This window comes from Malania oleifera, chromosome 7, assembly GCF_029873635.1.
Source record: "Malania oleifera isolate guangnan ecotype guangnan chromosome 7, ASM2987363v1, whole genome shotgun sequence".
NCBI lineage: Eukaryota > Viridiplantae > Streptophyta > Magnoliopsida > Santalales > Ximeniaceae > Malania > Malania oleifera.
In genome coordinates this window covers 102,102,726-102,115,071 of record NC_080423.1, presented here as the reverse complement: position 1 = coordinate 102,115,071, position 12,346 = coordinate 102,102,726, and positions in this window count along the sequence as shown.

Genomic DNA, 12,346 nt, shown 5'->3' with positions numbered 1-12,346 from the left:
TTCTGTAACCAATCAAGTTTAATTTTCAACATCCTCCCTTAAACTTGACTCTCCAGGATTTGTCATCTCGAGCATTGTCTTTAGTCTTGCAAAAAAATCATGCCTAAGTGACTTTGTGAAAATATCAGCAATGTAATCGTATGTTCTGCAAGATGTCAGCTCCACTTATTTGTTTTTCACATGCTCTCTAATGAAATGATATCGAATATCAATATATTTGCTTCTTTCATGGAAGACTAGATTCTTTGCAAGTGCAATCGCTGGTCAATTATCTATGTAGACTTTTGTGGGGTTATCTTGAAAAAAATACCAAATATTTCAATACATTCCTGATCCATATATCATGACAAACAGTTGAGCTGATAGCAATATACTCAACTTCACATAATGAAAGTGTTACGATGGGTTGCTTCTTCGATTACCATGTAAACGTTGTATGTAACGCCCCGAACCCTTTTATGCCCGGGTCCAGCGCGTTATACCTGATAAAATCCCTAATAATCCATAATCCAAAATATATGCAGCGGAAAACATAGCCATAATTTCCGTATAACATAATGCCAGAGTTTACTAATTCTAACTACCAACCATAATAAATTAATCATCCACCAGTATTCAAATATATACATGTCTCCAAAACATTATCCACTAATACCAATATATTTCACAACTATCCTTTCATAACTGAGTTAAAACATAAAGATATAAAACATAAAATATACATATCAGAATTAACATAAAAAATACCCTTTTTCTTATATCTTCCAAAAATGTTATAAAATCTCGAGCTTTTAAAGCTCGATCCTGAGAAATCCTGAAAAAAAATGAATTCATATTCGGGTGAAACACATCTCAGTAAGGGAAGAAACAATATATTAAAACAGTGTGTGATCAACATGAGTTTATATATGACATATTATTTAACATTTGAAAATCGTTAACATAATTTTTGAAATCATTCCCTGAACCTAATCAAACACATGTAAATGTTTAATCCACGAGATTACCTGAGGATAGGGGTGATTACCTGCCCATACAAGTAGCACCTCTCTGCTATGATATTTAGGTAACCCAAAGGTCGCGGCTAAAGCATACCAGGGCGCTTACCTTACTCAATAAGCCCTCAAGTGATAAATTAATCTCGTACTCACACATTCAACAATAGTTTATTGGCAAAGGCCCTAAGGATAGGGAAATCTACCTGCCCATACAAGTAGGTTCCCTTTGCCCTAGTACGTTATGCGGCTACTGCCACATCTGTAGCTACTAATGCACTCGCCTTATTTAGCAAGCCCTTAGGCGAAAGGTACGCCTCACCCAATCGTAATATGTTCTACGTACATACATACTTCTAATATCATAATACATCATTCTTTTCTGTCATTATACATTCATGCACATTCATTCCTATTCATAACTTAATTTTGCATTTCGTTTCACTTTAAGTGACTCTTTCCCATTTACATCATTTACCTTTGTCATTTCATTTCATTATCATTTCATCGTCATTTCATTGCATAACATTTCATTTCATTACTTCGTACTACAGCTGATCTTTAGCCATCATCAGTTAGTCTACGTAGAAATGTGTTAGATCTGCTAACACAACTCCTTTTAGCTGTCATCAGTTAGTCTACACAGAAGTGTGCTAGATCTGCTAACATGACTGTCTTTCAGCTGTCTTACATTTACATGGTTGCATTTAACACACACAGGTAACATTGTCCATATCATATTTTATTCTCGTTGTTTTACTTACTTAGCCTGCATCTCATACATTTAACATATATTTGCACAGATTCTCATGCCACACAATTTAGCAATAAAATTCATACACTGCCTGTAAAATAAGCCAACCTGTTGACCTTATAGGTCACGTCTTGGTTTTGATAATGACAAATACTCTTGTATTTAATAAATATCTAGTTCATATGCAAGTCCATATTAGTAGATCATTAATGGCACGTAACAGATCAAAAGCTTGAAGACAATTTCATATTCCAAATTGTAATATCTCTAAGTGAAATTTGTCTGTAATAGTAATTAGGGTATTCGGTTTGTAATAAGCACACACATCACATGCATGATTTATTTTGTAAGCTCAAACCGAACCATGAATGAGAAAGGATCGTAGAAAGACCTTAGGGTGCAACTTTGGTCGACCGAAGGTCGACAACACCGGAATTTTTCGGCGTCTTCAAAATTGGACCCCAAATGCCTTTAGGACACTCACACTTTCACATATATGTGGTAGGCACTTACATAGGGCTTTATTGTATCAATACGGGACCAAAATGCACACTTGGTGCACTTTCAGTCGACCAGCCAACGTAGTTCACCTTGGCCTGGTTGATCAAACCAGCCCTGGGTCAACAATTTGACCAAGGCCCGGTCGACCGAACCCTTACAGTTCATTTGACCCTAGTTGACTGAACCACCTAGGAGTCAACATTTTGACCTCCCGGTCGACCGACCAACTTTGTACTCCAACAACCTGGTCGACCGAAGGGTCTCGGGAAAATTCCTAGCGGTATGGTCGACCGAACCACACAGTTCAAAAAGGCCCGGTCGACCGAACCTCGAAAAATTTGAAAAATCGCCTTGCCTCGGTCGACCGACCACTCAGTTCAAAATACCCTTGGTCGACAGAGCTACTTAGGTCCTGGTTGACCGTACCATTTCTGGTCGACTGAACCTCTCGAGTTGCTCCTATTTTTACCGTGGTTCCACGAGCCGCGTGGAAGAGAGGTGGCTATTATAGGAACCAGAGACAGAAGATCGGGATTCATGGTTTTCAGGGTGTGCAGCCATCTCCAGCTTGCCCATCTTGCGGGAAGAGACACCTGGGAGAGTGTCGTTCTGGGCGAGGTGTCTGCTACAGGTGCGGGGAGCGAGGACATATGATGAGGGAGTGTCCGACACAGACTAGTACTGCTCCTAGACCTACACGAGGAGGTTACCAGGCACCACGAGGAGGCCAGCAGAGGAATACGGCCCCAGCCAGAGTTTTCGCTTTGACGCTAGGAGATGCTGAGGTAGCAGGAGATGTGGTGACAGGTACTGTTTCAATACTGTCATTTAAAGCTACTGTTTTGTTTGATTCTGGGGCGACACATTCATTTATCGCCCGGGATTATGTTAAATTATGTGGGTTTGAGCCTCAGCAATTAGAAATTAGTTTGTCTGTTGCTACGCCGACTGGGGCCATGGGGGTATGTAAAAAGGTACTCAGGGACTGTCCAGTGGATATTCAGGGGAGGTCTTTGTTAGCTAATCTGGTGGTTTTAGACATGCATGGGTTTGAGGTAATCTTGGGCATGGATTGGCTATCTACCCACTATGCTAGCATTGATTGCCATCAGAGAGTGGTAGTGTTTAGACCTCCAGAGGGACAGGAGTACAGATTCGTGGGATCACGTGTGCGCACCCCACCTCCATTATTATCTGCTATTCAGGCGTGTAAATTGCTATCAGAAGGTTGTTAGGGATATTTAGCCTATGTGAAGGCCGTATCTGAAGAGGAACTGAGGGTGGAGGATATCCCAGTGGTGAGGGATTTTCCTAATGTAGTTCCCGAGGATTTGCCGGGACTACCTCCTGATCGTGAGGTAGAGTTTGTTATTGATCTGGTTCCAGGGACAGTGCCGATTTCGAAGGCGCCGTATAGAATGGCACCGGCAGAGCTGAAAGAATTGAAAGAGCAGTTGCAGGAGCTGTTAGATAAGGGGTTCGTTCGGCCCAGTGTGTCACCCTGGGGAGCACCAGTTTTGTTTGTGAGGAAGAAGGATGGCTCGATGAGATTGTGCATCGACGATTGAGAAATAAATAAAGTAACTATCAAGAATAAATACCTGCTCCCACGTATTGATGATTTGTTTGACGAATTACAGGGGACACAGATCTTTTCGAAGATAGATTTACGCTCCGGGTACCATCAGGTGAAAGTTAGGGCGGAAGATGTTTCGAAGACGGCATTCAGAACACGGTATGGTCACTATGAATTTCTAGTTATGCCGTTTGGGTTGACGAATGCTCCTGCAGTGTTTATGGATCTTATGAATAAGGTTTTTCACCAGTACTTGGATCGGTTTGTGGTAGTATTTATTGATGATATACTAGTGTATTCGAAGAGTCCAGAGGAGCATGAGGAGCATCTGAGTATAGTGTTGCAGGTGTTGCGAGAGAAGAAGCTATATGCGAAGCTCAAGAAGTGTGAGTTTTGGCTGGAACAGGTTACCTTCCTTGGACACGTTATATCCAAGGGTGGTATTTCTGTTGATCCGAGTAAAATTGAGGCGGTAGTTGACTGGGTACAACCAAAGAACGTGCACGAGATCAGGAGTTTCCTGGGATTGGCTGGGTACTACCGCAGGTTTGTTGAGGGCTTCTCTCGATTGTCAGGCCCGTTGACCAGATTGACCAGGAAAGGAGTGAAGTTTGAGTGGTCTGATGAATGTGAACAGAGCTTCCAGGAGTTGAAGCAGCGACTCATCATTGCGCCTGTGTTGACAATTCCTTCAGGAGAAGAGGGGTTCGTAATTTATAGTGATGCGTCCCATAAAGGGCTCGGATGCATGTTGATGCAGCGGGGGAGAGTAATAGCCTATGCCTCACGAAAGTTGAAAGAATATGAGAAGAACTATCCTACCCACGATCTAGAGTTGGCGGCGGTTGTTTACGCACTGAAGATTTGGAGGCACTATCTATATGGGGGTTGGTGTGAGATATTTACTGACCATAAGAGCTTATAGTATTTCTTCACGCAGAAGGAATTGAATATGAGGCAGAGGAGATGGCTAGAGCTAATAAAGGATTACGACTGCACTATTAGCTACCACCTGGGAAAGGCTAATGTGGTTGCTGATGCTTTGAGTCGAAAATCAGTGGAATCATCTGTATCTGCAGTGGAGATTCAGCATTCGATTCAGATGGATCTGGAGAGGCTCGGTGTGGAGCTGGTAGACAGCGATCACCAGGCGTTCATTGTTGACTTGGTTTTGCAGCCGACTCTACAGGAGAGGATTAAAGCAGCTCAGAGGAATGATGCAGAACTAGTAGAGCTTATGGGAAAGGTACATGATGGTCAGGAACCAGAGTTCAGCATTTCAGATGATGGAGCCCTAAGGTTCCATACCAGGTTATGTGTTCCTGCCGATCCTGAGATCAAGAAAGTCATTCTAGAGGAAGCACATCGATCCCTATATACTGTACATCCGGGTAGCACTAAAATGTACAGGGATCTCCGAGAGTCCTTTTGGTAGAGCAACATGAAGAGGGAGATAACTCAGTTTGTGGGTCAGTGTTTGGGGTGCCAGCAAGTGAAGGCTGAGCATTAGAGACGGGCGGGATCGTTGCAGCCACTCCACATTCCTGAGTGGAAGTGGGAGCATATAGCGATGGATTTTGTCTCAGGATTACCGCCAGCATTGCATGGACAGGATGCTATTTGGGTAGTGGTGGATCGATTGATGAAGACTGCCCACTTTTTGCCGATCAGAGTTAGCTACTCCATGGATAGATTGGCTGAGTTATACATCTAGGAGATAGTTAGAATCCACGGCGTCCCAGTGTCCATAGTTTCAGATAGAGACCCACGGTTTACATCTCGTTTTTGGAAGAGTCTGCAAGGGGCCATAGGTTCTCAGTTGTCGTTCAGCACAGCTTTTCATCCTTAGACAGATGGACAGACAGAGAGGACGATACAGATTTTGGAGGATATGCTGCGAGCATGTGTGCTGGATTTCGGAGGTCGTTGGATGCAGTATTTGCCACTGGTTGAGTTTGCGTATGATAATAGCTACCAGGCCAGCATTGGGATGGCACCGTATGAGGCACTGTATGGCAAGAGGTGCCGATCCCCATTGTACTGGGATGAGGTTGGTGAGAGACAGGTATTGGGGCCAGAGCTGATACAGCAGACTCAGGATAAAGTCAGACTCATCAGAGACAGGATCAGGGCAGCGCAGAGCTGGCAGAAGAGTTATGCGGATACTCGTCGGCGAAAATTGGAGTTTGACACAGGAGATCACGTGTTCCTGAAGGTGGCACCGCTGAAGGGTGTTATGAGGTTCGGGAGGAAGGGTAAGTTGAGCCCTAAGTATATTGGACCATTCGAGATTCTTGAGAGAGTGGGTCTAGTTGCCTATCGTTTGGCATTACCACCGGTCCTATCTAGGATCCATGACGTATTCCATGTTTCTATGCTGAGGAAATACGTCTCAGACCCCTCCCATGTGATTAGATATGAAGCACTGGAGTTGGGCGATACTTTAGTTTATGAGGAAGTGCTAGTGCAGATTCTTGACTGGAAGGAACAGGAGCTACGCACGAAGAAGATTCCACTGGTAAAAGTTCTGTGGCGCAACCATGCTATTGAGGAGGCTTCTTAGGAACTAGAGGATCAGATGTGCCAGAGATATCCGCACTTATTCAGTGGAGTTTAGAGCGGAGCCAGTCAAGTGAATGAAATAGTATTGTAGTTTTTATTTGTATAATGTAACGTAAGATGGATAAAGTTTTTAGTTTTGAAACGTGAATGGTTTTTGGGAGAATTTGGAATAGTTGTAATCTCCCAGAGCCCTCGTTGTAACCACGGTATTCCTCCGCCATAAGTGAGGGTAATCAATAAAAATTGGAAGTGTTTTCACTGAGAAAGGGAAACAGGGGAATGGCAAATTTCGAGGACGAAATTTTTATAAGGAGGGGAGAATGTAAAAATCCCAAAAAGATATATAAAAGATTAGCGGATTGATGTCCAAAAAAATAAAAAAATAAAAAAAATAATAAAAAATAATAATAATAAAATATTATTATTATTAATAATTAATTAATCAGATTTTAAAAGAAAAAAATAATTAATTAAAATTTATTTTTATTTTGTTAATAAAATATATTATTAATATTAATTAAATATATTATTATTATTATTATTATTATTATTATTATTATTATCTCCTGAAGCTTAAAGAAGCTTCAGGAGACCTTTTTATAAAAAAAAAAGGTTCATTCATTCTTCTTCTTCTTCTTCTTCTTCCTCTGTACTTCTCATTTCTTTTCTTTATTTGCTGCAACGCAACTCTCTCTCTCTCCTCACATTCTCTCTCCCTCTCTCTTCGATTTCGTGATGGATTTTTGCCCGATCGAAAATTCGAAGATACCACTGGACTCCATTCGCCGCTGCCGTCATTTCTACCGGAGCGGATCAGTGGTAGGAGCGGCGTAACCGTATTCCCTGGGGTAAGCCATTTCACCCTTTTTCTTTAATTTCTTACAAAATATAAGCCCAATTGACGAACGGACACCACCACAAGAATCTAGAGATGATTCTCTACAAGTCTAGTGGGACGGAATTCTCGTGGGGGTGTCGGGCCAAAACCCCAAATTTGGGGTGTGGCGATTATTAAGGGGCTTATTTTTAATTAATTAGCATTAATTTAGAAATGCTAAAATATTAAGCATCTGAGACTGAAGTAGGATTTCTGAAATTTAGGGCTCGGGTGAGCGCCGCGGGTATAATTTTGGGACCTGCAGGCAAAATTTGGAAAATTAAGTAGGCATATTAAATAATAGTTTAAATATTAATTTGAGGTATATGGAGCCTAAGGAAGGCTAGATGAGTATTATTTTGGAGAAATAGACTAATTAATCTGGGGAAAAATGTAAATTTCAGGACTTGAATTTCGGGCGCTAAGGGCGTAGGATTTGGGTCCTAAGGAATTTCTCAATAGCCAGGTAAGGGAATAAACTAAAGCAGTAATTTTCCATACAAATTATTATTGATTATGAGTAAATTTATTTTCAGAAAAGCATATGTTATATTGTGTATTACGAATGAAATGTACGATTGGGAAAATACTGCTATGATGATTAAAATATATATGTATGTATGAGATGTAAGGAATTCACGATTTTAGAATATGAAATATGACTTTTAACAGCATATGTGTGGCATGAATATTATTTTATGTGAAATGTATTATGATGTGAAAGATTTTACGAACCGAGCATGATTTCAGGTATTATGAAAATATGAGTTATGTTGTGATGGTTTTGACGATTATGTGATAAATGATGTATTTTCAGTATATATATACCTCAAATAATTTTGGTGCGAGGCCATATATTTATGTTATCGGCACGAGGCTGTATTTATGTTTTTGGCACGAGGCCATATATTTATGTTATCGGCACAAGGCCGTATTTATGTTATTAGCGCGAGGCCATGTATTTATGTTATCGGCACGAGGCCATATTTATGCTATCGGCACAAGGCCGTATTTATGCTATCGGCATGAGGCTGTATTTATATTATTGGCGCGAGGCCATATTTACTGTGATTTTGGCGCGAGGCCATATGTATGATTTCGACGTGAGGCCGTATCTACGTTTTCGGCACGAGGCCGTGATGATGTTATGTATGATCATGTATTATATGTTTTCACAACCAGGATGTTAGTTTAGTTCAGACCAGGAGCTCGGTACCGTAGCCATGGGTTAATTCTGGCACGAGGCCTTATTAGCGCTACCGTCCCACGAGGGGATGGGAGATGGATAGTCGATGTGGCTTTCAGTAGAGTGTGGACGTCCACCTGGCAGTCTGGACCAGGGTGTGGCGGGCTCATCGTTCTTACAGACATATTTGATTCGGCAGTGGTCGGCCAGCCATTGTCGGGTCCAGCCTTCGGGCTACACAACCCGTCATGGGGGGTAATACATGACACCAGCTAGCTATTCATCCTGTGTTTGTTTTCAGTACTACAGTTATAACAAATGATTTTATGTATGATATGAATTATTAACAGATGTGAAAATATATGTTTACCCAGTACGATATGATGATGTTTATGGAATTATGAAATGTACTATATACGTATAAATGCATTAAATATTCATGTTGTCACACAGTTGTATTTAGTTTATTTTCCCTTACTGAGAAGTGTCTCACCCCCAAACTTAATTATTTTTTCAGGAGCTCCAAAGAGACCTGCGGGTCAGGGCCGCTGTTGAGCTAGTGAGATTACCCTGTGAGAAGGGTAAGATTTTGTAAAAGGGTCGGAGTTATTTTGTGTTTGACCCTATAGATATTTTGATGTATGTGAGGATGTATAGAATGCTCTAGTATTATGTTTTATGATTGGATGTTTGAGATTTTATGTTTACTGCTACTAGGTTTTCCGCTGTGTTTGACAGGTGTCCCCGCTACCCACGGGTTCAGGTTGACCATTTTATTTATTATGTGATATTTTATGTTAAGAAATTGAGGGACGTTACATGGTGTACTTTCGGTCGACCGGCCAACGCAGTTCACCTTGGCCTGGTCGACCGAACCAGCCCTGGGTCAACAATTTGACCAAGGCCTGATCGACCGAACCCTTACAGTTCATTTGACCCCGGTCGACCGAACCACCTGGGAGTCAACATTTTGACCTCCCGGTCGATTGACCAACTTTGTACTCCAACAACCTGGTCAATCGAAGGGTCTCGAGAAAATTTCCAGCGGTATGGTCGACCGAACCACACAGTTCAAAAAGGCCCGGTCGACCGAACCTCGGAAAATTTGGAAAATCACCTTGCCTCGGTCGACCAACCACTCAGTTCAAAATACCCCTAGTCGACCGAGCTACTTGAGTCCTGGTCGACTGAACCATTTCTGGTCGACTGGACCTCTCGGGTTGCTCCTATTTTTACCACAGTTAATAATTTTTTAAACAGGGTTAAATTGTTTTAAGTGTCATTAAACTTTTCCAATAATCCCTAATAAGTCCCCAACGGTCAAAATTTTCAGTATGCCTATATATACTCCTTCATTTGGTGGATTAAGCACTGATTAGAAAAAAGGATTAAGAAAATCTCTCTCAAGCAAAAATACTTTCTTTTGATTCCTATTTGCTCATATCTTTCCAAAAAAAACACTCTAGCTCACTTCTTCAAGTTCAAAATCATTTGTAAGTGCTTTGAGTGTATATTCAAATAGGTTTTTGCTCTCATTGTTTAGAGTGTTTGAATCGATTTTTCTCTCGAGAGCATAACCTAAGTTTTCTTAGGAGGCTTTGCTAATAAGCCTACTCTAAGAAGACTTGTGGTAAACTTCCGAGTATTACATTATCATTGCAATATCTTTGGAAGTTTGTATTTGTTTTGATTTGAAAAAACATATTTCAAGCTTACTCAAATATCTTGTGGAATTTATTGAACAAGTTGTGAAAAGATATTTGTACTTGTTACACTAATCTTTGTGGTATTATTTATACAAGTATATATATCATTTGTCGAAAACAAAGATTATCTATTTTGCAATCCAAGCATATACACATTCATATGATTGACACATTCTATTGATTGATAGTGTTGATGCTTGTTTGATACTCTGTGTGAACACGCTTGATTGAATATTTTGAAGTACACAGATTATTATTGACACTCTCACGTACTTGCTACACTGATAGAAAACATTGTTGAGAGTTGACATATTTAGACCACACAGAGCTTACATTATTAAATCATCTGTGGTGTTTGTATTTGTGAGCATTTGTGGTACAAATCTGCTTTACGTGAAAGCACTCTTGTATTGTATCTTTGATTGTATATCTGAGAGATTCCAGGCGTGGCCTGAGGGGGCGGTAATCCAGTCCTGTAAGAATTGGTGTAAAGGTTGAGGTCAGCCCTGTGGTAATTTGACCTGGTTTGTATAGGTGCCGCTCCACCCGTTTAAGTGAGCAAGTTATTGTGATAATCCTTGTGTTGGTTAGCCAAGGTGGGGACGTAGGCAGTTGGTCGAACCTCGATAACATATATGTGTGTCATCCTTTCTTTACTGCTTTCTGGTGCTTGTGTGATTGTTTAAACAGCTTTATTCAATTTCTGGTATATTTACATTATTTGCACTAGATTGACCTTAGGGTTGTGAACATATTGCTGTTAGAAGGAACACCTAGGAAATAAATTTTAAAAATACCAATTCACCCCCCCTCTTGGGATCACGGTAAAGCTAACAATTGGTATCAGAGCCACGTAGCATAGACTAATTGTTATTCTGCACAAAGATCACATATGGCTCATAGCTCCGTGACCCCTTTCCCTGAGGGACCATCTTCCACACGACCTCCTATTTTCAGCGGTGTTAATTACACCTTCTGGAAACAGAGGATGCGCATCTACCTTCAGAATACTGATTGGAAGGTGTGGAGGATTGTCTCTAAGGGAAACTATGTCCCTATGAGAATTGAGGGTGCAGCTAGGGTTCCTAAGACTGAGGATGAATATGATGATGATGATATGAAAGCTGTTAGTCTTAATGCCACAGCCATGAATATTTTATATTGTAGTCTTGATGTAAATGAATTTAACAGGATTATGGCATGTTCAACTGCAAAAGAAATATGAGATAAGTTAGAGGTCACATATGAGGGTACTAGAGATATGAAAGACAGTAGAAAAGATATAACTTATTAACTTACTTAACATAACTTATATATATATAACTTATACTTTAACTTATATATATATATATATATATATATATATATATATATATTACATATATATCTTTATTCCATTTTTTTACTATTTTATTTATTTATTTAATTTAATAATAATTAATTAATAATTATTATTTTTTTCATACTATTTATTTCTATTCGTTTATTTAGTACATTAATTTAATAGTGTTTAACCACTTAATTAATTAATAATTTTAATTAATTATTTTTATTTTTTTTTATTTTTTTGGGTTGTTACACTGTATCTCCTATGAATAATGTGAATTCAGTTATGCTTTTTCTTTATCAAGATCTCTTCCCCAATTGTTATCTCAATAGCTAATAAGTTTGCAATCACCTCTTGATGAATAGAACATACCATCAGTGATGGTACCCTTGACATAGCGGAGTATCCTCTTCGCTGCATTCGAATGAGACTAGTTAGGAGTCTCGATGTATTTGCTAACAAGTCTAACTCCATAAAGTATGTCTGGTCAAGTGCACGTCAAATACCTCAAGCTTCCAACTAGACTCTTCAAATATGTATGGTCAACATCTCCTTGCTCATTCTTTCTCAACTCCAATCCCGTTTTAACTGGAGTTGTCACAAGATTGCATTTGTCCATCCCAAACTTTTTCAGTACTTCTTTTACATAGTGGCTTTGGGAGGTTAAGATTCCCTTCTCGTTTGCACGACTTCTATGCCAAGAAAATGAGTCATCCAACCAATATTCGTCATTTCGAATTCTTTGACCATGCTCCTCTTGAAAGCGGCAAACATCTCTGGATTGTTGCCGGTGAAGATTAGATCATATACATATAGGCAGACAATCAGCATGCTCCCGTATGTCTCCATTTTTATGTATAAC